At 41.6% G+C, this 22,257-nt stretch overlaps 1 long non-coding RNA gene across 1 annotated transcript; it reads right to left on the bottom strand.

Moving 5' to 3' along the window:
* Positions 1–3,836: 3,836 nt before the first annotated feature.
* LOC143267563 (uncharacterized) lies at positions 3,837–21,539 on the bottom strand. The gene is made up of 3 exons (XR_013042758.1): positions 21,496–21,539; positions 5,228–13,329; positions 3,837–5,103 (listed from the first exon to the last, which is right to left on the bottom strand). It is a non-coding gene; the product is annotated as an uncharacterized LOC143267563 (long non-coding RNA).
* Positions 21,540–22,257: the final 718 nt, after the last annotated feature.

Below are 22,257 nucleotides of genomic sequence, written 5' to 3' on the forward strand. Positions count from 1 at the left end.
GGAGAAAATACAGCAGAGGAAGAGAATAGAAAGTGCCGGACCAATTGGAGTAGGTGAATGTGATTGTTTATACAGGATGGTCAGGGAAGGTGTTCCTGATAAAATAGCATGCAAAGCAGATAAGGCAGCAAGGAGGACGTGTGCACACTGGTATACAAGGGCAAAAGCCCCAAGACAGAAGCCCATATTGTGAGTTACTGAAATGTGAGTTAGGAGATGTGGACAGGAAGTTTGCAGATTTATGTATCATTTAGAGTCTGTGGGCCATTGTGAGGATTTGGAATGAGAACATTGGTGCAGAGGGGTCATATCATCTCATACCACTGTGTGTGTGTGTGTGTTTGTGTGTGTGTGTGTGTGTGTGTGTGTGTAGAGAGAGAGAGAGACAGAGAGAGACACAGAGAGACAGCGCGCGCGCGCGCGCGCGCGCGAGAGAGAGAGAGAGAGAGAGAGAGAGAGAGAGAGAGAGAGAGAGAGAGAGAGACAGAGAGAGACAGAGAGAGAGAGAGAGGAACATATGTTGTTATGCATATGGTATGTACTCACATGTATGTGCTGGTGCATGCTTCCATGCGTGCATGCCTATGGAGGCCAGAGAAGGGCATTGGGTATCCTCCTCTATCATTCTTCCCCATGTTACTTTGAAGCAAGGTTCTTTCCTGAACTTAGAACTCTTATTTTTCAGCTAAGATGGCATAGACACTGGTTACATAATCAACCATCTTAAATATACCAAGAGCTAACTGAAGACCATTGACAAAGAACAGAAGGCAGCCGGGGAAATGATGGCTAGAGCATTAATGGAAATGCAGGAAATGGAAGAATGAGACAGAAATTCTTAAGCTAAACAGTACCTTAGCTGACCTGGGAAATTCAGCAAAGGGTGAGCAGCAGACCTGAGCTGGAGGGACAAAGGGTCTCCAGGAGTAGCTCAATTTACATAATCCCATCTGTGAAGCAGAAAGGAAAACGGAGCAAAAGAACAAAATAACACTTGAGATCTGTGGTTTCTGTGGTGAGCTTCAGAAGGAGGAAGGGGTACAACCAAACCTTAAGAGATGGTACCCCAAACTCTCCTCATAACCCAAGTCACTATGTCTTGGAAAACGACAAAAGCATAAACATAAAGAGTACAGGACAATGAGTTTTACTCAGACATAAAGAAGAAAGAAATTCTGTTGTTTACAGGTAAATAGATGAAGCTAGAAATTGACTTAAGTGAAATAAGCCAGACTCCAAAATACTGCATGTTTCTTCTTATATGTAGATCCCAGATTTCCAGAATTCATTCATATTTATAATTTATCTTATGGCATGACAATAAAAGTAGTATTATTTGGGCAAAGTAGGGTCCTAACAGGGGCAGGGAAGGAAAGGATACAGCAGTCACCATGGTCAAGTATAGATATACTTGAATGAAAATGTCTTTACCATCACTGTGTGCAATGACTATGTGCCAATAAATAAAAGAAAACCATCCATGATATTACAACCAGACTTTAAAGCACAAAACTATTTGGAGACTTCATTAGGATCACCTTCATATATTTCAGGAATTTCCCATTGCACTAGGTTTCCATACCATCCCTCAAATGCCCCTCAGTTCTAGTTAGCTCTTCTCATTTCCCTACTTCAACCCCATCTACCCCCCACCCCCAATCCTCCTGTTCCAGTCCCCTCTGACTCCAGTCCGTCTATTAAGTCTATTTTATTCTTTCCTTCCAGGGAGATCTATGCACTGCCCCAGTCCCTTCCTCTGTAGCTTACCTCACTGGGTCTATGGTTTGTAGCTTGGTTTTCATTTACTTAACAGCTAATATCCATTTATAAGTGAGTACATAACATATTTATCTTTCTGTATCTGGGTTACCTCTCTCAGGAAGAATTTTTTCTAGTTCCATCTATTTGTCTGCAAATGTTTTGTTGCCATTTTTTATTAAATATTTTTATTTTATAATTAACTTAATTTCACATATCAGCCACGGATTTCCCCGCCCTCCTCCCACCCCCCAGCCCTCCCCCAAACCCCTCATTTTGCTTTGATGCCATTTTTAAAATAGTGGAGTAATATAAAGTACTCCATTGTGTAAATGTACCACCTTTTCTTTACCCATTCTTTGGTTTTCAATTTCTGGCTATTATGAACAGAGCAGCAATGAACATGGCTGAGCAAGTGTCTCTGTAGTAGATGAAACATCCTCTGTGTAGATGCCCAGCAGTGTAGCAGCAAGCACCCAGGGCCTGCACGCGTGTGCCCAGGCCATCTGCGTAGAGATTAGATTATAGCTTTCAGTGCAGTGTTTTTATGAGACTCCCGAGTGTGTGAACAAGTGGGCTTCTGATTCCAGTGCCTTCTCCTGGGACCTTTTCCTTCTGTGGGTTTGTTTTGTCTAATGTTGAGGTGATGGTTTTTGCTTTATATCATTACATTTTATTTCTGCCATCTTTGGTTGTTATTTCTTAGAAGCCTATTATGAGAGGCAGAAATGGAGTGGATCCTGATGGGAGGGGAGGTGGGGAGGAATTGGGAGGAGTAGAGGGAGGGGAAAATAATCAGGATATATTGTATAGGAAAAGAATCTATTTTCAATAAAAGGGGGGGGGGCATACAAAACTAAAGAAAGTGTCTTCCTAACATAGACCAGGAGCAACTACCCATCACAGAATCATAGTCTGGGTAAACTCTTAGTCACCAGGACAGTCACGCTCTCATCAGCAAGTAAAGTGAAATATTCAAATTTCTGGTAGGAAAAGAAGCTGCTAGCCAAGATTTCTCTTAATATAACATTCTTCAGCAACAGAGGAGAACTAGATTTTCAGATAAATACTCCAGGAAATGCTACAGAGAGATTCATTCAAGTTGAAATAAAAGGCATTTGAAACAATAAAAAACATCATCCAGGGTAATTGCCATGGTAATTATAAAAGCTAATATTACTATTTTCTAGATATTGACTTCTTGTTTTCCTTTTTCTGTGCCTTTTAAAATTTAAATGTGCATAACAATATGCTGATGTCAATGTATAAACAAAAATTAATGCATAAACATATGATTTGGGATAGAAATCACATAAAGTGATGGACAGGGCTGTTTAGTAGAAAGCAGACTTTCAGATGAGATTAAATATGGCTTGGATCTAATTCAAGCTACATTGCCATAAATTTGAGAAGTAATTACAGCCTCTGGAAGTCTAGAGTATGAAACAATAAACAAAACAACTGGAAATATTTAGGTAAGTTGAATTAGGAACGCAATCTAAGGTGATATTGGAGGAGCAGAGAAACACAAGTACAAAACACTAGATGATAAATATCGAAGCAGGAAAGCCCTCTGTGCTGCTTCTTTGTCTAATTTTTGCTTATTTTTATCAGATGGACATTTTATTAGATGAGGGAACCTCAGTTGAAAAATTGTCTCCATCAGATTGGCCCTGTAGGCATATCTGTGGGTCCACTTGTCTTGGTCGATGATTGATGTGGGAGGCCCAGTCTAGGAGGTACCACCTCTGGGGAGGTAGGTAGTCTTGGGCTGATGTCTGTTCCAGTCCCTGCCTCCATGTTCCTACTGTGAGCTTCCCTCCATGATGGACTGTGAAGTGTAAGATGAAATAAACCCCTTTCTCTCCAAGTTGCTTTTGGTTATGGTGTTTTATCACAGCAACCAAAAGTAACGCGTATACCTTCTGACAGGAACCACTTTAAATGTCGACAAACTAAGCTATTCATTAAAAAGCAGAGATGCACAGCATGTATTAAAACTAATATAACGATATGCTAACTACAAAAGACCTATTTTAAATATAAGACACAAAATGTTGAAGTATAAGGATGGCTAAGGTATTCCATGCTGCATCAATTCTACTAGTATCAGACAATGGACTTGAAATCAAAATTGGCCATAGAACAAGGTGTAGGCATGGTGCATAGACAGTTCCTTTGAGCCCTGAAGTCTATGTTCTGGGTCTTCTCGGGACAGCTGCAGCATCACACAAGGTGTATGCAGTGTTTCCTTTATTTTCTATGTCTGACAAAGGCAAGCCAGTTATGCATACTCACACATGATCTTTCAACACAAACTTCAGATTATTTCATCTAGTTGCTGGGGAGATTCGGGCTAGGGCTCCCTATTTCAGCTGGGACTTGGTTTGTTGGATTATTTAAGGTCTGACAATTCTCGGACTCCACATCTAGATGCCATTTGAGCAGTATCTTTTACGGTTGGGCCTGAGATGACCAGTTTTTCTGCTTTTAGAAAATGAGGCCATTTACTTGTCTGAACTTCAAATCCTTCCATTTTAGATACCTCCTTCCCCTCCAAGACCAGGACATGCCAAATTTCAAAGCACTTTCTCAGGAGTTGCATGAGCAAATGTGTCCAGCTGTTCCCATCTTCAAGAGGGGCGGGGGAGAAATGAGAGGAGCCAACTGTTTCTGAGAGCACACTTTGTCTTCCTTCCTCTTCTCTCATGCTCTCTCCATAGCACAGAATTTAATGATGAGGGTCAGGCTTTGGTATCAAAAGCAGATGTGGGATCGAGGTGTTGACATTCATACCGAGTGAATCCCAGCCTGAAGAAGTGAAACCTGGGAGAGTCAGAACTTACATTGTGCACTATGCAGGAAGAATGTCTTACTTGGTCCTGGGACTTCCCAGGGTGCACTGGGAGAGGAGATAGGAGTTCCGTGTTGCCTGGTGGTGTTGGAAGCAGATGTGGCTTTACTGTAAGGATCAGGATCTGCTCCCTTCATCTCCTCGAGTCAGGAGCTTCAGTCACCTGAATGTCAGCTGCCCATCCTAGCCTTGTTCACTGTAGCATGTCCTGCCCCTGAAAGTCCTGCTTTCAATCTCTAGCACTTAATGTGGTGGGTTATGAGAGGTCATGAGGGTAAAGGTCCTCAGGAGGAATCAGTGTCTCTCTAGGAAGAGAAGCAAGTATCAGATTGCTGACAGAGAGGTGGCCATGGGCAAGACAGAACAAGAGCCCTCACCAGGCACGCAGTCAGCCAGCACCTTGATCCTGAACTTCCACCTTCCACAGCCATAAACAATACACATGTGCTGTTGAGCCTCTGGATGTAGTGGCCTTCATTTCTCTCGTTGTCCTATGGGGTACCACAATACTACTCAGGATTTCACTTTGGAATTGTGAGAAGTTCTGAGAAGTCCTCTCTGTGCCCAGGGTGGACTTTCACCTTAGAGTGAAGCTAGCCGTGGGGTGACCCGTACCTGCAGGGCCTATCTCAGGATGCACTTGACTCAAAGATTCCTGCATATCTGCTTCTCCTCGTCTAATCTTCTGTTCTCAGTATCCAGAGCAACATCCAAGATCTGGGATATGCTCAATAGACATGTTAAAGAGAAAGAAACCAATGAATTTCAGTGGTAAACCAAAGAGAGAACCTGAATGGTCAATAATACCAAAGTGCAATGGTCTGTTTTTGCAAAATGCAGGCATGGGACTGGTGGTGCTCTAGCCTTTCTGTTTGAATCAACTTATAAACCCTTTGATGGTCTGCTTCACTTCTCATGTTTGATATGACTATAATGTCACTCAAAGATAAACAGATCCACCAAGGAAGCCTTGTGTGAACTGAGGCGAGGAGACACATGTTCCCATGCTTTTGATGCCCATCAAAATACCATACTGACTTTTTGTTTTCAGAAAGTTATGATAACACTACTGCCTCTTAGAATTTATTCACAATTACCAATGACTTTTGGGATATTTTTTTTTCTACTAGAAACACAGCTTTTTCACCAGACTATAAATTGGGGGAGAAAAAATAAAGTTCCCTTGTTTGCATGCCATTGTAAAGGAGAAAGGCAACAAAATATTCCAAATGTGAGGTGCTGCAATGCCGAGGAAGAGTATGAAGTGGTGCTCTTACTATCATCCCCATGCTTCATGGGTGAAGCCTTTGTGCCAACACACATCACACTCATACTCACTCTAGGTCAGGAAGGAAGTTTCCAGGTACCAGTTTGGTCAGCAGAATTCCCTGGCAGTCCAGTGACATACCTCCAATATTATGACTTTGTGAAACAGCTCTGCTTTTTAAGTATTAGTTAGCACTTGGACTTTGCATGGAGGGGAAGTCTGGAAGAATACAATCCACATAAAGTCATGTTTATCCACCCTGCCCTGCCCTTGTTTTTCCTCATTCTTTGGACCTACACAGAGCTTCTTATAATAATTAATTGCTTAGGGTTTATTTTCTTGTCTGTTGACTTCATGTTTACTGTCTGTTTCCCAGGATACTGACAAGTAAATGGGGTGAAAAAGCCCTTGACATGCTCTGTACGTTCCAATATATTTGGCCATGGCATCTCAAGGTCAAAGTGTGAAAATAGAGGTCAAAGGGGTCCTGTTCAGCATCTTGGCTGTGTTATCAGATGACCTCGGGGCATATCACTCTCTCCCTGTATATCAATTTTAATCCTTGTCCAAGTGGACACGGTTCATCTCTGATAGTAATGAGTTTGTTAGACATGTTCAAAACAAAGCAACTCAAGAATTTTCAGTGTTATTGTAGGAGATGTAAGGATAGGTTTCTTGCATCTAATTATCCAGGACCCTTGTGAGTCAGCAATCATGTGACGTTAACATGGATTGTCTGGATCAAAAACACCAGGGCAAGGAGAACTCTTCCATGAATGAGAGGAGTCTTGGGGGAAAGTATTAGTGTTCTGGGGTGGTTTGCATGAGACCTCATCTCTAGTGCCTGCAGAGAGTTGATGCCCAGTCAAGGATCAGCCTCCCTCACCCTTCATGATTCTCCACCATCCCCTATCAAGTCCTCATTCTACACCATGGTGGGTGACTGTGTATCTACTCTGAAGTACTACAGCCCTAAAGTTAAAGTGTGTGTGTGGGGTCTTCATTGTCCTAACTCTTTGTGGACAAATAGTCCGCACTAGTCTGTTTTTTTTTTTTTTTTCCCTAATCACATGGCTCCACAGACTGGGCACATTGTTAAGAAAATCATGTTATTTAATTCTGCAGGTCTCAGTTAAAGGACTTCATCTGGTAATTACCTTCTTGTTGACAGAGTTAAACTCTAATAACTGTGCTAAATCCTAATCAATTCACCGAAGTCCCAACACTTGACAGTATAGGTTGTTCCCACCATTTAATCCTTCACAATGGGGACTGAGCTCTAGTTGGGGGTGCAGAACTATAACATTACCCACCTTCATCAGACTCAATTTCTTCCTCTGAAAAATGCCAAAGTACATGGAAAATTGCTGCTCCTGCCTCATCATGTGCGCCCATTCCATGACACTATTATTTTATATGATATATACACAGAGATAAAAAGACAAGACATTCTCTAAGTAGGCTTTAAAATGAGGCTGTCTGAAAAGCATTCTCATTTTATATTTTTGATTTTCAGAGTCACCATATGCTCAGTGCTGGTGGACGTTTTGCATCTATTTTTTTCTGGAAGTTTTTTTTTTTTTTTTTCCTGGAAATGAATTCACAGGTTGAATGGACAAATTTTATTTTTCATCCCTTTATTATTCTACTGTCTTTTAATAAGGTAAGAAATTTATCTTGACAATCCCAGCATTAAAATACCAGTGAGCAGAAAGCAAGTGGAATTATTATTTTGGGGCTTTAAAACTGTGAGCAGTGAAAAAATGTCCTAGGCTAAGAGTCAGCACACTTCTGACAAGGACCAGCTGGCGTCTCTTGTCTCTGCCATGTGAGTGAGAAAGCAGCTGTAGCCAGTGTGTGGTACACACCAGCCAGACCTTACAAACAGAAGGCTGTAGGTGGGCCTGCAGCTGCCCTTTGCCAGTTCCTAGACTCTGCAGATCGACTTCTTGCTAGCTGTATGGCACGGCTGGTCATGGTTCTCTCCCATCTCCTGTTTCTTGTTTCATAAGGAGGGTCAGCCTGAAGGTTCTAAAATAACATGTGCCGATTTTCCTCTAATCGTATGAAGCTCAGACAAATGGAGCTCATCTGGTCTTTTACGTCTTGGGAAAAGGACCCACGTTCTAGTCATACATTTCGTTCTGGAGAGATGATTGCAGGTCACATCTCATCCATCTGAGGTGATGGTGACTGAGGATCTGGTTACAAGGCATTCTCAGATGGTACAGGTGTACAGGGGGATGACACACTGCCATTCCTCGGCTAGTAGTGAGTACGTTTTCGTGCTATGCATTTTGCATTGCAACCACTTTCTTCCAGCACAGCTGCTGTAAGATCATGTTTATAATTGCTGTGTTGTGTGCCCTGAAGATAGCATTTCAGCCCTTCTCTTTATCTCTGGTCCTTACATTCTTTGCATCCCCTCTTTTGTTACATGCCTAGAGCCTTACAAGAGGGTGGTATCAATGTCCTCTTCAGGTATGACCATTCAGCCATCACGTATTCTAAGCACTTGGAGCAACTTAAGTCTCCACATACACCACTTTCCACTGCAAAGGGAAGCTTCTCTGATCTTTTGACCAGGTTTGCATTACTAAACACAATTTCTTTGCTGTAGAGTAAGCTTCAAATCCAATCAGAAAGTGTTTGGTGTCTACCCATAATAGTCATGCCATTGTTGTACTCATAGACATATTTTGCTTGCCAACTTTGCTTCATAGTTGTGATGAAGAAAGAAACTTGATCTTGGGATTGGTTGTATAGAGTCTTTGACTTTGACTACAGAAGTGTTTATGAATCTAGATGTGAGAGTCTCAACCAAAAATAAACATTAGCAAACTGAAGCCAGGAATATCCAGAATTCATCATAGCTATGTGGGTTTATCCTAGAAAGGAAGGGGTGAGAGCAGAAGAGCAAATTCCTTTTGCCATCTGCCTGTTGCCTGTTGTGAAACACCCACCGACTATTCAACATGTAAGGAGATCTTTGACCCAGAGTCTCACCAAGTCTGGTTTGTATTGTCAGTTTATACCCTGTGGAAAACTGCCCCATGCACTAACTATCTATGGAACGAAGTCTAGATTGTTCACATGTAGCTCATGTCCTCGTCCTCATGTCCTTTCTGCAAGCTTGCTTTTCATTCCTATTTGATCCTCATGATTCAGCCGTGATTAACCTGGAGTGCTCTGACCAGGCTACTGTAATTTGTGTGAGCGAATCTTCACGTCAGCTCCTGGTCAAGACGTTTCTTGATCACTGGATCACCAGTTCTCTTCTGGGAGTCTCAGTCCCCTCTAAGTTAAGCAGGATTCTCACGTCACTGTGGACAGTGGGCTCTAGCAGAAGCAGGGTATTTCTTTTCAGTCCTGAAACACTTCAGAGCTAGGGCTTGACCTTATGCTTCCCTTCCCCTTCCAAGGAGAACTGCAGGTACATGCTGGATAGGGCGACACAAGACAAAAACATCTGCACTACAAAACTGCCATAGGAAGGATGGCTGTGCTGGAAGATTGCCTGCCCCATATCTGAATCCACTTTGGTGAGAAGTAAATCCTTTCTATTATGCTACTGGGATTTTAGGGCTGGGTATGTTGACTGCTACAATAGTGTTCTGACTACAGTTCCACCTACATGTGCCTCTGTATGGTTCTTCTTTACTCTCAGGAGTGAGACAGTGTTCTTCTACAGGCTTTGAACCTGCCCAAGTGAATAAGACTATATATAAAAGTTTTTTGTATATATATGTATATATAACCTACATACATATGACTATATATATATATATCTATAATACTATATGTCTCTATCTATCTATATATTATAAAAGAAAGTGTTTCATTGGGGGCTTGTTTACAGTTTCAAAGGATAAGTCCAAGATCATCATGGTGAGAAGCTGGCAGCAGGCAGGCAGGTAGGCATGGTGCTGGAGCAGTAGATGAGAGCTTATGTATGATTTGTAGGATGGAAGCAGAGAGAGAGAGTAAGCCTGGGCCTGATGTAGGCTTTTGAAACCTCAGAACTCACCCCCAGTAATATACTTCCTCTAACAAGACCACACCTCCTAATCCTTCCCAAACAGTTGTGCTAACTGAGAACCATACATTAAACATATGAGTTTATGGGGGTCTTCTAACTCCCCCTTCCCCTCACATTCTACATTATCCATCTGAGAGAAAATATGATGTTTTAGGTCTGGTTTATTTCAATTAATATAACAGACTACAAATTATTTTCTATAAATGACATAATTTTACTTTTGTTCATGGCTGCATAAAACTTCATTGTCTATAAATACTACATATTATTTGATTTATCTACTGATGGACACATGTTGTGTATAGAAGAACCACAATAAATATGGATGAGCAGGTATCTCTGTAGTATGGTGACAAATTCTTTTGAGTATATGTGTAATTATCCAGCTAAATCATAGGGTAGTTCTATTTTTAGTTTTTTGAGAAACATTACTAATGACTTGTAAAGTGTGTTTGTACAGTTTACCTTTCTACCAACAGTACACAAAGACTTCATTTCCTACATTATTTATTTTTGTTTGTTAATTTTTTTAATGATGGCTATTCTAATAGGGGTAACATGGAATCCTAATGTAGTTTTGGTTTCCAAGTCCCTGATGGCTAAGGATGTTGAACAGTTTTTATATAATTATTGGCTATTTTACTTCATTTTTGAGAGGTGCTAAATCATTTTGTTTGTACATTTAATGATTAGATTATTTGGTGAGGTTGATGTTTAATCTTTTTGAATTATTTAAATAGTCTGAATGTAAATCCTTTGCCAGATATGTAGTTATAAAGTATTTTCTCCTATCTGTAGTCTATTTCTTCATTCAGTTGATTGCTTCCTTTGTTGTATAGAATCATTTTAATTTTATGCAATCTCATTTGTTACTTCCATGTGTTATGTCCTGCGCTATTAGAATCCTTTACAGATGGTCCTTCCCTATGTTCATATGATGAAGTATTTTGCCCATGTTTTTTAAAATCTCAAAGTTTCATGTCTTACATTAATGTCTTTGATTCCGTTTGAATTAATTATTGTACAGGGTGAGAGGTATGGATCTAGTTTCTTCATCTACATGTGGATACAGTTTTTATGTGCCAGTTGTGAAAAGGTTGTCTTTTTTCTAGTGCCTGTTTTTTTAACATTTGCCAAAATTAGCTGTGAGAGTTCATTTTTGATTCCTCTGTTATAGTCCATTGGCACTGTGCCATTTTTGTTATTATGGCTCTATAACAGGACTAAGTATTGTGATACCAATAATATCAGTCTTTTTGCTCAGGGTTGCTTTGGCTGTCAGGCTTTGTGCTTACTAACAAAATGTAGGATATTTTTTCTATTTTGGTGAAGAAGGTCATGAGAATTTTTTGATAGGGACAGAGCCACACTGAATGTACAGCTTGATTTTGGAAGCACAGCCATTTCTACTGTATTCATGCCACCAAATCAGGGTCGGGTTTGCATGCTTCTATCTTGTATTTCTTTCTCCAGTGTTTTAATCACAAGCCTTTTTTGGAGTTATGCCTGTGTGGTTTTTGATGCTGTCTCTGAATGGGATTATTTTCCTGATTTCTCTCTCAGCATGCTTGTTATTGGTATATAGAAAGGCCATTAATTTTTGAGTATTGATTTTGTACCTTGCTACTTTGCCGATAGCATCAGATCTAAGAAATTCTGATTGAGACATCAGTTTTTTTATTAAATTGTTGAATAATATCATATGCAACTCTTGTTTCTCCCCCTTTTTCCCATTGTCTTATTTCTCTGGTTAAGGTGTCAAGAACTATGTTGAATAAGAGTGGAGAGAATATCTTATTCCTAATTTTAGAGGAAATATTTTCATTGCCCCAATTTATTGTAACATTGGTTATAGGTTTGCCATATAGAGGCTTTATTATGTTGAGCTATGTGTTTTATATTCCTCATTTCTTCTGTCATAAAGGGGTATTGAATATTGTCAAATATCTTATTTGTGTCTATTGATGACCATGTTTATGTTCTTGCGCCTATTCATGAGCTGCATTGCATTTACTGATTAGAATTTGCTAAGCCATCCTCAAGTTAAAACAATTTGGCCATATTGTTTTACTTCTTGAATATCCTTTTGAATTCTTTTTGCAATTATTTTATTTAAAATTCAATTCAACAGTAAGTCCATCTGGTCCTTAGCCATTTTCTAATTGGAAAGGCTCTTTATTACTTCTTCAATCTCACCACATATGATAAGTCTGTTTATATCTTCTTGGTTTAAAATTTTAAGATCATATATGTCTAGAAATTTATACATTTATTCTGAATTTTCTACTATATTAAAATACTGGTTTCTCAAAGTATCCATAATGATATGTTGTATTCTTTTCTTTTCATATCTAGCTTTCTCAATTAATTTGAGTTTTCTCTGTCCTTTTCACTGGCTTGGCTAAGGGGTTGTTAATTTTGTTTACCCTCTCAAGGAATCAACTCTATCATACTAGTTCATTGTATTATTTCTTTAGTCTCTTTTTTATTAATTTCTTCATTGATTTTTTATTATTTCTTTTCACCTACTATTTTTGACTTTCCCTTTTCTGACATTTCTAAGATCTTGAGCTGCGTATTTGAGGTTTCTCTGATACGTTTGTTGTGGGCACTCTTGCTGTGAACCTTCATTTTAGACCTGTCTTTTCAGTATCTCAAAGGTTTCAGTAAGTTGTGTTTTCATTCTCATCTGCTTCTGAGAATTTTTACATTAATTTCCTGGTTTCTTCAATGATCTACTCATCTTTCAGAGTATTGTTCAAGCTACATGCATTTGTATAGTTTCTATAATTACTGTTGTTTTTGGCATCCAGTTTTATTCCATTATGATCTGATAAGTTACAAAAATTTATTTATTTATTTGTTAGGAATTGACTTGTTCTGAAAGTAGCCTACTTTAGAGAAAGTTCTATGGGTTGCTGAGGAGAGTGAGTATTCTGGAGAAGTTGGGTAGAATATCCTGTAGACATCTGTCAAGCCCATTTGTCCTATGACTTAGTTAAGTCTCTCTTCTTTGATTTTTTCACTGGAGGGTCTGTACAATCTATTGCTAAGAATGGAGTACTGAAGTCTCCCACAATTATTGTATCTGGACCTTCCTTTATATTCAGTAGTGTTTGTTTCATGAAATTTGGTGAGCAAATAGTTCATACATATAGTTATATTTTATCTCTTCTTGGTGGAGTGTTCCTTTTATTAATATATACTGACCATCTTCATACCCTTTGATGCTTTTGTCTTGAACTCTGCTGTGTTGGAAGTAAGAATGGCTGCCACTGCTTCATTTCTTTGGGGTACTGCACTTCTTCATTTGGCTTTCTATCTGTGTGAATCTTTGCCAGTAAGGAATGGCTCTTGTAAAAACGGATGATTGGATCTTGTAATTTGATCCAATTAGTCTGCATCTTTTTACTGGAGATTGGAGATCATTAAAATGTAGTTAATATTGAGTAATATTTACTGATTTACTTAATTTTCAATTAATTTATTTATTTGTATTTTATGTACATTGATGTTTTGCCTGCATGTATGTATGTGTGAGAGTGTTTGATCTCCTGGAAAAGGAGTTATAGACTGTTGTGAGCTTCCATGTGGGTGCTGGGAATTGAACCTGGGTACTTTCGAAGAGCAGCCAGTGCTCTTAACCACTGATACATCTCTCCAGCCCTAATTTTTTAATTTTTAAAAATATATTTATTCATCAGGAATGATACATTCGAGGATTATAAAACACAGTGAAAACAAGCAAGTCTCTCAGTGTTCTCAAGTTCCTATTATGTTTGTCTTTGAGATTCAGGGACAATACATCAATAATCCCAGGAATTATCAGAAATTTTAAAAATTGTTATTATTTTAAACACATGTCCCACAATCTTCACTTTCTATCATTTAGATAGCTAAGATTATTGTCAGAAAACTAAAACACACTAAGTTTAGTGGCTCTCACAAAGCACTATAGCCTAAGGAATATCCATTCAAATAATGAATAGTGTTTAGCGGGGAGAAGCAGGCAGCAGTAACAAGGGTAACATAGTCCTAAAATGCAGTAAAGATACATGAGGTCTATTGTACCCTTAATAAGGTTAAGAAACAAAAGAGAATACTATTAGGATAAATGGAGTTTAGGAGTTCCTTTTTTTCCCTCAACATAATGTTTTTATTAATTATTTGGAAATTTCATACAACACATCCCAATCACACTTGCTTCCCATTCCTCCCAGGTCCACCCTCCCACTCTTGCACCCCCACCCCCATAAAAAAAAACAAACAACAACCCCAAAGTCCAATTTATATTGCCCATATACTCGTTGGAGTCTGGTCAAACTCCCAGTGGCCAGCTCCTTAAAGAAAACTGAGCACCCACCCCGCCAGAAGCCTTCATCAACTGGGAAGACCTCTACTTCAGCATCTTATCACGATTTTTAAGGACTCTTTAATAGCTTCATGTCTGGACTCTTTTCCTTCCTTCCTTCCTTCCTTCCTTCCTTCCTTCCTTCCTTCCTTCCTTCCTTCCTTCCTTCCTTCCTTCCTTCCTTCCTTCCTTTCCCTCCCTCCCTCCCTCCCTCCCTCCCTTCCTTCCTTCCTTCCTTTCTCTCTCTCTTTCCTTCCTCCCTCCCTCCCTCCCTCCCTCCCTCCCTCCCTCCCTCCCTCCCTCCCTCCCTCCCTCCCTCCCTCCCTCTCTCTCTCTCTCTCTCTCTCTCTCTCTCTCTCTCTCTCTCTCTCTCTCTCTCTCTCTCTCTCTCTCTTCTCCTCTCTCTCTTTTTCTTTCTTTTGTGGGGGAGAGGTTGGCACAGAAGCCTTCAATATCGCTCCTCACCTATGAGCCTGCAGTCATCGATACCACTGCAATAGATGCCTCCTTGCCCATAACAGCCGGTGGCCCCACAGATCATAGACATCGACCTGGTTTCCAGCGGCAGCATGGATCACGGAAGTCTTTTGAGGAGACTTAACCCAGAAAATGAAACATTCTTCATCTCAGATATCTTGTTGCTCAAAGTCAGGGTGATTGTGTGGTTGGGCAGCATCCCCGGAGACAAGACCTGCACAAGCTCCAGGCTGCTGTACAGGCATCTGCCCTGCTGGTACCCGGGCGCTACCATCATGTTTGCAGTCCTGCCCCACCCCCAACACACACACACACACACACACACACACTCACACACACACACACACACACACAATGGGTGGAGCAGTGTGAGCAGCAGCAGCAGCAGCAGCAGCAGCAGCAGCAGCAGCAGCAGCAGCATGGGCAGCACTATTCTAGGATGCAGGCCAGTGGTGACCCGAGCCTCCTGGAGACCCGAGGACCAGCTCTATTCAGCAATGACCTGCTCCTCCCCACGCGTGTCACCGCTGCCGCCTTGTCTCTAGTTCCGCTTCTCTCCGCCATACATGCTGCTCCATTCTGCCATCGTTTGTTCCCCTCCAAGTTTAGGAATTCTTATTAAAGTGGAAGTCAGTTGTAATGGAGAAATTCAAAGAGGATTGGGAGGGCTGGAGAGATGATGGCTCAGCAGTTAAGAGCTCTGGCTGCTCTTGTAGAGGACCGGGTTCGATTCCAAGCACTCACAAGTTGGCTCACAATGTTCTGTAACTCCAGTTCCAGGGTCTCGGACACCCTCTTTTGGCCTCTACAGGTAGTGCACAGATGTACACGCAGGCATCCCACCCTCTACCATGTAATGGAGATAGGAAATAAAGTGGTAATGACTGGGAAAGTATATAGGTTGAATGAGATAAATAATTAAATATAATGGGTGTAGAAAAAAATAGAACATTCATAAAATGTAATCAAGAAAGACAAAACTAAAAAAATATATAAAAAAATGAAGATTAAAAGATGAAAATTATCAAGTGAAATCAAAATGGAAGATCTTAACAGTAGTCCATCTCTCTTCCTCGCTGGGGTATGCATGTGCCATTTCACTCTCTGAATTGTCTTTTGAAACTATTGATGCCAGTGGACAGCTGTTTGTGTCCTTGAAGTTCAAACTGCTTAGCTCAGGATGGGCTCTATGAAGTGTCTCTCTCGTTGTCAAGCAAGTCAGATTAGGGTGGTTTGTACGTGGGGGCACTTTCTGCCTGTCTTCCCGGCTGCTGAGCTTGTGTTGGAATCAGCTCGCCCTTAGGAGTTTGCCAGCCACTGCCTGCCTTGCGTGCTGCGCCCTGGGAGGTGTTTCTCCCCTGGATTTCACTGTACGAGACTCTGAGGTGCTGCCCCTGTGCCTGTATTTACCTTTACAATTGAGTGGTTTTTTTTTTTAATTCAAGATTTAATTTTATTTTATGTGCTTTGGTGTTTTGTCTGCATTCATGTCTGCATGAAGGTGTTGGATCCCCTGGAACTGTCGTTCCAGACAGTTGTGAGCTGCCATACTGAACCTGAGTCCTCTTGAAGAGCAGCCAGTGTACTTAACCACTGAGCCATCTTTCCAGCTGAGGGTTCTTAATCTTGTGGGACTCAGGCTGCTCTCCTGCCAGCGTCCTGCAGTCTTTGCCTAAGTCTATTTGTATTTTTGTCCAGTCAGCTCTCTTGGGGTAATATCATGGTTTGTGGGATATTCCCCTTTCAGTGCAGGGAGAGGATTTTTGGGGCTTGAAGATGTAATTTTTCTACTCTCTCTTACAGAAGTATGTAGAGGTTTTCTCAAGATCAGCTCCCCTCTTTACTCTAGTATAATTGGTAGAGGGCAGGACCCCGGCAAGCTTCTCCTTCATGCAGCATGCAGATCTGCTGTCTAAAATTTTGTTTTGGTAGCATGTGTGTGTGTCCCCCACCAGGGACCTGAATATCACTTTTCTAACTTTAAAATGTGCTCTCTTCACTAACTAGAGCTTGTCTTGATCAAGCAAATATTCAGTTTTAGAAATGTTCTGGAGTTCTTTCCAGTAGGGACTGGGTGAAGTCCTGATGGAATGTGTGTTGCTGACCCTGGGGACAGCCATGTCAAGGACCTCAATGCCACAGACCCATGGAAACGGTGAAGCCTTCCCTGGGTGAAGCTCAGAGACATGGCAAAGCCTTCTTCCGGTCCAAGTAGTAGTGTTTATGAATGATTGGCCAGTGTGTGCAAAAACTATCAACCCCAGCTTTCTTCTCCTGAATGACTGCAACCTGAGACTGTCTCCCTAGCTCATAGGGAGACTAGCTAATTCCTCCCCCTCCTGCTGTACATAATAACCACACCCAGTTTCACAGTAGGTGCCCTCCATCAGAGTGAGCCCAGCTCTCCTGATCCCTCTTTTCTATATGTATGCCCATGGTTTCTTCAGTGTTTTTCACTTCCTCATTGCCCCCATTCAGGTTTCCAGGAACAAGTCACACAGAACATTGCATTTTCTTAAGGTATATGTGCTATGATTATTATTTTTTAAATGTGTATGGGTGTTTTACCTACAAGTATGTCTGTGAATCATGTGTGTGAAGTGCCCACAGAGGCCAGAAGAGAGTGTTGGGTCATCTGGGACTGGAGTTACAGAGGGGTGTCAGCTGCCATAGGTGTGCTGGGAGTCAAAGCTGGGTCCTCTGGAAGCACAGCAGTGCTCTTAACACCTGAGCCATCTCTCCAGCGCCCCATAGTAGCAACCCATGACTAGCAACCCATTTCCTCCCTATGGTTTACTCCTCCTGAGTAATCTGTCAAGCATATTTATTCTATATCAACCAAATGGAATGGCAGAGATCAATGATCTGATGTTTCCAGTTGTGAAACTGAGGCCCTGAGCATCCTGGGTGTGGAGGTCTGTGTGATAATGCCATGCATGTCCAGGTATGCAGTTAAATGCTTTGTCAGAGCTAAGCTGGGTCTGCGTTTGAAGACCGACCGATAAAGCTTCCCCAGTTTCATGTTCTGTGTTCCTTCTCAGATAGCATGAGCACCCTTTAATCCTACTGATAATTGGTAGGCGCAGTTTTGTAACTCTGGCTGAATGTTCTTTATTGAGAATGTAAATGAAATCATAGATACTGTGAGTGCTTGGTGGTGCTTGATCACAGTTGGTCTTTGTTTCTCTCAAAATGTAAGAGGGCCCATGGGGACTTCTCGGTCCTGGCAATACTTTTTATTATTTTAACTGCTTGGCAGTTTCTCAGTCATTTGTTTATAATTCTTTACCAAGCCACATATTTATGTTTTATTGCTATATGTAATTTTTAACATCAGTGTTGAATAAAATAAATACATGTGTTTTGTTCATTAAAGTCAATGCATTTCAAGACATGAAAGATTAATAAGGAACAAAAAAGAAAAAAAGAGCAACTCATTCTCTGCCACTCATCTAATAGTCACTGATACAAGACCTTGAAGTTTCCCAGACTTTATGACATACCTTCGGACAGACTGGGAGACAGGCAGCCAGGACAGACACAGAGAGGGGACATAGACATTGGCCCCTGCTGTCACACCACTACTCACTTGTACCTCCCCTACCTCATAGCCATTTTAAATTAAGAAGTTCATACCAAGCCATGTTGGTGGCACACCCCTCATATCCCAACACGTGAAAGACTGAGGCAAAAAGGTCCTAAGTTCAAAGTCAGCCTGGACCACATAGCAGTACCCTGTCTCACATTTCCTTGTTAAGGGAAAGACCTAAGTTAATAATGGTTCAACAGTGTTAGAGACACCACAGGCCTTATTTATATAACCTGTTTCTCCACTGACTCCCACTCAGGATTCCACACTGCCAGCCTCTTTAGCAGAGTGGCAAACTTATCCCTGTTAGTTCTGCTTGCCTCTATTTTTAAAATGAGTGTTCTGTGAGAGAGGGCTCAGTGGTTAAGAGCACTTGCTGTTCTTGCAGAGGAACTGGATTCGGCTCCTGGCATTCACAGGGTGACTCATAACCACCTGTAACTCCAGTTCCAGGGGATCTGACAATGTTTTCTGGCCCCCAAAGACTCCAGGCATGCACCTGGTACCCAGACATACATGCAGACAAAAGACTCATGTAGATATATATTTTTAAAGTCCCATATCCTGGAAACTCTGCTGGTCCTGAGAAAACTGGGAGATCTAGTCACCTTCCCCCTAATCTTCTGCCCATAGCTTTCCAGTCTGTCTTCATCTTTCATGACCTTGGCAACATCCCCATGTTGCCTATGTCTGGTGCCTTCTCATGTATGGCTATGGATGCTGGAACTTCCCAGAGGGGACCTGCCTTTCTTATCCCCTCACAGCAGCATGGATCACTACTTGTGAGGTTGGTTAACATGGATCACCTGGCTGATTTCTGTGCGATCACGTGATTTCTGTTTCCTTCTGTTCTCTGTTCATTGGAGCCACTGTGTGCAGGCTCCATGCCAGCATGCCAGGGGACAGGGAATCCATCTTACTTGCTCTCAGGATAGGGAACTTCAAAGAATTTGTGGGCATAATTAAAGTTATTCCATGCCTGGTAAGTCTTTGAAGGCAGAAACTGGAAGTTGGGAAAATTGCCTTCCTTTGCTTAAAGCCTCTCCAATTGACCATGACCAGTGTCAATAGACCCTTGCTGGAAAGATCACGACAGTGAGGGTCTAAGGATGGCCATGTCTGTCTCCAGCCCTTCTGCATTTCTTAACCATGGTCCCTCTGCTAGGAAGATGTGTCTTTTCAGTTCCGCTTCTTTATGTGAGGAAAGAGGGAGACTTGATGTGGGGTCTAATACAATGCAATGGTGCTTAATTCATTGCTCAAATTGTGAAGGGGCTGGCTATTGACAGGACTTTCAGATTGGCTCCTACACTCTTTTGACCCACTCTGTCCCCAGCATACTCCTGCCCCCTTTGTACTTATTTAATCTTGGTACAGCAAGGCTCCCCAAATTCCAGGCTCTGGTTCCTCTGGTTGGAGAACAGTTTTAAATCAGGAGTCTTGGCCCTCAATGTCACACAGTGTTTCTAATTACAGGTCCTCTCAGTGCACAGGGCTAGAAAATATCTGTATGCATACTAACACGTACACACACACACACACACACACACACACACACACACACACACACACACAGCTATGTTCACTTTGGAGTTAGTCTGCTTTGTATTAAAACAGGCAGGAGTTCATACCAATTTCTTTCAATCCAATCCAAACCACAGCATTTTGTCTAGCCTTCTCCTTTCTCTGACAATGAGAAACCTGGCTCGGAGTCTCTACTTGTTCCATTTAGTGATTTGTTCCATCCTAGTAAGATTATTTCTATACAATGCTGCATCTGTGTGTCCACTGAAGGTTCTTGCATTCCTATTTCTCTGTAGTTCTCTCGGAATGTGTTTTGTCTTCCCAAAAGAGTTGGGAAATGAACCCCTGAGAAAACTTATAGGTTGGCCTGGACAACCCCTCCTCCTCTTCACTAGTCCCACTCTAAATTCATAACATTTTTTTTGACCCATTTCATTTAACAAGGGCCATCTGTGTGACCCTTGGATTGGAACTGGTGGCATCACCTGTGAATACACAGCTGAAGGCAATGGTCTCTCTATATTCCTGAATGTACCAGTAGCCAGTACCTCAGCAGCGAGAGATAAGGCCTTCGATCATGCCTGACTATTGACAGGCCTGTTCACGTGCCAACACTGCAGGCATCCGCAGCTGCTGTGAGTTTGTGGTGGCTGTGGCTGTGTCTTGCTCAGAAGATGGCATTTTGCATCTCTTTTCTTACAATCTTTTCTTCTTCTTTGATGTTACCTGATACTTGGAGATGATGATATAAATGTCCTGCTAAGTAAGTGCTCATTACTCATACTCAATGTCTTGTGTAGCCAAGAGTCTCTACATTTATCACTCTTCACTGGAAAGAGGGGCTTCTCTGATTAAGTCAATAGTACAATTTGTCTATAGGCACAAACATAAATATTTAGAAAGCAGATACTATGTCAATTGAGCTGAAAAATTAGTATTCAGTTCTCCTAAGCCCCATGGCTTCCCTTGCCATGGATTTTTGACTAGGTTTATGGGATCATTCATGCATTCCCTTCTGTGGAACAGGCCTCAAATCCAAACAGAAGATGATTGGCTACCCCTATAACAGTAATGCCATTACTGAATAAGTGAATGTATCTTCCCCTGGCAGGTTGGTCTATTAGCACATAAAGTTCACAGCTGTGTGTGATTATTGCTGCATTTTTTCTCACCCAGCAGCCTATGCACCACCTTCTGGAATGATGAAAAACAGGGAAGAAGTTCAGTTCCACTTGATTTCTCTCTATTGCAGAACCAATTTGTGTAACTATCTTCAGAAACATGGTCTTAATCACCTAGTTATAGTGGGCAACCAAGAGCAATGGCAGGAGTATCATTGCTTTGAGGGGTCTCTGAGGTTTTTCTGGCCAAAACCTCATAAGGAGATACCCTAACCTTAGAACAATTACAAGAGACTGGTGATCACTGGGGAGGGCATATTGTCTTGGGAAGCACATTGGCTTTTCATATGACTTGTGTTTTTGCTATGGGACCTGGGCATCTGGAGTATGATTTTTGGTTGTACCTTTTGATAAAAGCATGTATTTCACAAGATCTGAGTCTCAAGGCAGGAGAGTGGGCAAGGAAGCTTGAGAGAGTTCTGGGGTTATGGAGCCAAGGATAGTAGGCCTCTTACCTGGTTGTATGATGTGGCAGCTAGAGTGACTCTCTAAGTTGGGCAGCAGGTTGAGTGGCATGGGCAAGTTATCATCATCATCATCATCATCATCATCATCATCATCATCGTGAGGTCAGGCAGGTGTTACAACCTGGGGGATTGTAGGTCAGAAAGTACAGAGAGCAAGGTGAAGTTGGATCAGTTCTCTTACCAAGGACTGGCTGCATGAGCTGGGCATTTGAAGAATCCTGGGCACTGTCCTGAAATATGTGGTAGGGTCTTGAGTGGCATAGAGTGAGGGAAGGATAGAGCACTACATAGCAGCATTGTCAGTGTGGGGTCATGATAGAGGCTGGTGGGGTCTTAGGTAGCCCACTGGGGTGAAGGGAGAGGTCCTTACCAGTTTCAAGGTCAGTATGGGATCTCAGGAAAGGTAGATATTTTTCTTGACAATCAACTTGGGTTTTTTTTTGTTTGTTTTTTGGTGAGGGGGTTGAGACAGGTTCTTTCTTCATATCCCTGGCTATCCTGGAACTCACTATGTAGACCAGGCTAGCCTCAAACTCATAGAGATTTGTCTGCCTCTGCTGGGATTAAAGGCATGTGCCACCATACTCGGCTTGACAGTCAACTTCCAATTCAGTTAAATATCTTCTCTTCATGTTTTTAGCTTCAATGACTTCTGGTCTGATCTTCCTCACATCATTTCTGCTGCTTGCCTTGGGCTTATGTCGCTTGGCTGCTACTTTTAGGAAGTGGCAGCTATGAGATGTTCGGTTT

Source organism: Peromyscus maniculatus, chromosome 10 (assembly GCF_049852395.1).
Source record: "Peromyscus maniculatus bairdii isolate BWxNUB_F1_BW_parent chromosome 10, HU_Pman_BW_mat_3.1, whole genome shotgun sequence".
NCBI classification, from domain to species: Eukaryota; Metazoa; Chordata; class Mammalia; order Rodentia; family Cricetidae; genus Peromyscus; species Peromyscus maniculatus.